The sequence below is a fragment of the Apium graveolens genome, chromosome 8 (assembly GCF_009905375.1).
Source record: "Apium graveolens cultivar Ventura chromosome 8, ASM990537v1, whole genome shotgun sequence".
Classification (NCBI taxonomy): Eukaryota; Viridiplantae; Streptophyta; class Magnoliopsida; order Apiales; family Apiaceae; genus Apium; species Apium graveolens.
In genome coordinates, this window is record NC_133654.1 from 53,300,155 (window position 1) to 53,304,639 (window position 4,485).

General features: G+C 35.9%; 1 pseudogene; it reads right to left on the reverse strand.

Moving 5' to 3' along the window:
• Positions 1–1,811: 1,811 nt before the first annotated feature.
• On the reverse strand, positions 1,812–3,372 carry LOC141676514 (CENP-B homolog protein 2-like; annotated as a pseudogene).
• Positions 3,373–4,485: the final 1,113 nt, after the last annotated feature.

Consider the following 4,485-nt stretch of genomic DNA (forward strand, 5'->3'; position numbering starts at 1 on the left):
GAATAATCAGGGCACGTGTCAGAGGATTCTCAGAACATTCCTAGCCCAGTCCCGCGCTGACACGTGTAAAGCATCCACTCCAGTCAGGTGTCCTCCGCTCCCAGAACCAATGGCTACGATTCAAAGGTACCAACCCCAAAACCCTATCCTTGGGCTATAAATAGTCCAAGAAGGTGAGGTTTAGGGGTTAATCACTCTCTCACACTCGTATACACACACAACCACCTTGCATTCATATCTATCTTCATCTTCCCCAAAAGTGAGTTCTTACTCTCACGCCGGAGGCGCCGCGAGACCCAACCCCCCCTTCTGGTGTTGTTTTGTAGGAACCCCACGACAACTACACCCCCACAGCGGTGAATGATCCAGGCACGTCATCGAAGGAGCGGCCCCGCCACTAGGAGTTATCAGGTTCGATTTGGACGAATATTTGTTGGTTCAAAAAATTTTGTTTGATATCTTTTGTCATCCCTGTTAGGAAATTGGGTTAGGAATTACAAAAAAGAATTACTTATCAAAGATGAGAATACCAACGGTAAAAATCCTAAAATTCTCTCCTGAAGCAACCTCCTGTTATTTATGAGGGTAGAAATGCACAAAAGGCCCACCGGGACGGCTTTTGATCAGACCTTAAAAACCCGGCTTTTGACCGGGCCGGACTTTTTGGGTTTTGACTTTGATCGGGCCGAGTCGGGCCGAACTTTCCGAAATTGTCAGAGCCCGTTTGGGCACTCAAGGTGGGTCTCACCGGGCTTTTTTTCGTGCCAGATCGGATCCGGCCGGGTTTTTCTCTAATTTAAATCGGATCAAATTTTATTAAAAATTCTGAAGATTACATATGTTAGCAACTAGATCATTGTAAAAATATATTAGTTGTATAGAATATTTTATGAAAACATTCAAATTTGGCAAAAAATAAACACGTTTATAAAATAATATGTTTTATCAATACTTTTTGTGCATCTCTACCAAATATATAGTGTACTTATTATATTTTTTTTCATTAATCCTGAAATAAAGTATATAAATAATATTATTAATCACAAATATGTAAATATATATATGTGTTTATAGTATTATTTATATTTATAATAAAGGTAAATTCATAAATATATAAGAAAATATATTAGAATAATCAAATTTTAACCAGAAATTTTTGGGTTTTTAATCGGGTCAGAATAAAGACCGGGCCGCGCCGAAGTCCGGGCATTTAATCGGGCCGGGCCGGGCTTTCACCGGGTCGGGTTTGACCAAGTTTTGACCGGATCGGACCGGGCCAGATTTTTGGGCCCAGGCTTTTTGTGCATCTCTATTTAAGGGGCTTTCAGCGGCTTTCACCGGTGGAAAGCCTCGATCTTTTCTTCTTTTTATTATTGTTAGTTTATTTCTTAGTTCATATACTATTATTTTTCAATAAATTTCCAATGTATTTGGGTTTTGTTTGTCTCTTCATATGAGAGTTTGATTTTGTTTAATTTATTTGTGGTTCATCTTGTCCGAGATTAGAGATTCGTGGAATTTTCATGATGTTGATTCGGTGATAAAAGTTGTTATGGTGATACATTTGTGGTCGATTGCTTAAAAACAGTTGGAGGATTACATCATGTATATAGTAGAAACTCTTTAAATTAATACTCATTAAATTAATAAACTCTCTAAAATAATAAATTTGTCTGGTCCCGACTTGGGCCAATGTAAAAAATTGAAAAACTCGATAAAATAATAAGATAATAATTTTTTGGGATATTCCTTTTTTATAGTTTTCAGTCCCAAGAAATCATAAATTAATAATTCATGGGAACTGAAAAATATTACACCTTATTGAAATATGATTCAATAGTTGTCTGTTTTATTTTAAAGTTCAAGTCTATTTGGAGCTCATCTCTAACTTTTCTTATTGCATCCAATAACTCAGGTGTTGTATTTTGGTATTGTATCATAAAGTTGTGAAGAGTATTCGACGCCATAAGAGTTTCCTTTCTCGTAACAGGCTCCAAAGACACTGTATCATCTTCATCGTCATCATTTGTATTGTCCTCAATGATAGTACCCACAATATCTTCTAAACTCTGAACCTCAGAACATGCTTCATTTTCACCTGGGTAGTTCATTAGATTGTTGATCTCCATCTTATTACGAAAGCCACATTGATTGATAATAGTCTCGAGGTCTTGAGTTTCTTCATCAAAAGTGGGTTCATCCAAATTTCTTGCAACATCACTAGCTGAACGAATTTTACAGTGTCGGAAACAATTCGCTATTGTTTCTTTTTGAACATCTATCGTCCAAGCTGGGATTGCCAAATTGATAGCATCAAGGACATTTATCTTCCCTGGATCAGATTGTCCTACCTCATAACATTCCAATATTTTACGATAAAACCTTCTACGACAATGCATCTTGAAAGCCCTTATTATCCCAGATCGCAAGGTTGAATCTTTGATGTCATGTTGGGTGGCAAGAAGAACAATTCAACATTTCTTAGCCCTTCAATATTTTTTGGATGTGCTGGACAATTATCCATCACAAGCAGAACTCTTCTACCATGCATCATTTGGTCAAATGAACGAACATATTCATCAAAAAGCACACTAGTCATCCATGCTCTTTTATTACCTCGATACTAACAATCCAAGCTATTCATGTTGACATTCTTGAAGCAACGAGGCTTTGCATATTTCCCAATAATCCATAGAAGGATTTTTTCAGAGTCATCTTTATTGCAACAAATAACTATCGTAAGCCTTTCTTTATCTTATTTTCTTCCTTCAAGTTGTTTTGTTGCCAGTGAATGATCAGTTTGTAGCCTATAAAACAACCCATTTTCATCCATATTGAAAACATCTTTTACAGGGAATTGATCAATTTTCTCCCGAATCGATACCAATTTCTGCTCCATGTCTTGTATATGAACAAACCCACTCTCACCAAAATGACGAAATGATTTTATGCCATGTCGCTGCTTGAATTTCCCAAGCCATCCTATAGAGAAGTTAAAATATGAGTCATCGTGAGGGTACAAAAGTTTCATTGTTTCTCTTGCCTTCTGCAAAATTAATTCTCCTGTGATATTCACACGTTCTTGATGCTGGAGAAACCACTCATAAACAACTTTCTCCATTTCAGGATATTTGCTGGTTTGTGTCTTTTGATCTTTACGCTTCCCTCTATTTCAGCAGAGAGATACTCATCTGATCGCTTAAGTTTGTTTGATATTGTTCCTTGACTAACTTTTAACTGAAATTTTCTCTCAAGCCATCTCTGCAAGTCTTTTTGTGTGCTTGCAGGATTATCTCTCTTATACTCACACAACTCCTTACGTATTTGATCTGACATAGTTGATTTTGCAACACCTTTTAGATGAGAAGTCATCTTGTGAGATATGTTTTGAATACTCTAACACGTTCATGTAATTTATATATGCAAAACTTGTTTGAGAATACATTGAACACATTCATTAATCTTGTTTAAATTAATTATACGGTACAACTTCAAAAGTCATTATTAGTTTCCAAAGGTTACTAATTACGTTGAATCCTAAGGTTCGTTGATTCTAAGAGTTATGTACATCTACTATCTATTATATTATTAATAGCCCAACATGGGTCAATAAATCTTGAGACATTTTATTCCAAATTAATTTATGAGACAATTTATTCTATGTTAAAAGACAAATTTGCCCATTCTCAATAGACGCTTTGTTGTCTTCTACTAATGGAGGTTGCACTGTCCAGTTTGTTCCTGCAGTACTGCACAGGCTGCTCATATTCTGAATATCCCGTAGCATCGCTTGATTTCATATTTGTGGCTGAGATAATTAAAATTTATGGATCGATTGTTATTAGTAGCATATGCTTATCGTGTAGGTATGTGTGAACAATTGAATTCCGCACTTTTCCTAGGTGATCCCAGTCTGTTTTTCTTCTGGTCTCCTTTAGTTTCGTCTGTGTAATTGCGTGATATTTGTGAATTACATAATTCCTGTCTAGGGCTTCCTCAATTCACCTGAACTTAACTTGGTAGAAAACTATTCTTTTTGTGAAATGACTCTTTACTATAAATGATTTATTACTTGATTGTTCTTGATTGCATATACTAATATTAATATTGTAAATGTATGACAACTTTTTTGCCAAAAAAACATGGTGGATAAGAATTTGAACGTTTCGAGGAATGGAAGTGAGGTTTTGGAGATTGAAGATCGATAAGGAGGTTAATTGTTGTGGTGTTTTTCATTGGATTGTATGCTAAAATGAGAGTAGTTTCAAAAACCTTATGTTGTCAAAGTGGTTTGATTGATGGCCTTTTTGGCAATACAGAAAGTTGATAGAGCGACCGATCGCATAAGTGGATGTTGAGTCATAGTAAGTTTAGGAAATTTCATATTGCTCATTCATGTTATGGGTTGACTCTAAAGCATCAAACAAATCATCAGGTTTTGCACAAAGAACTCATTGCTACCGTCATGTTTATTGTTGATGTTGG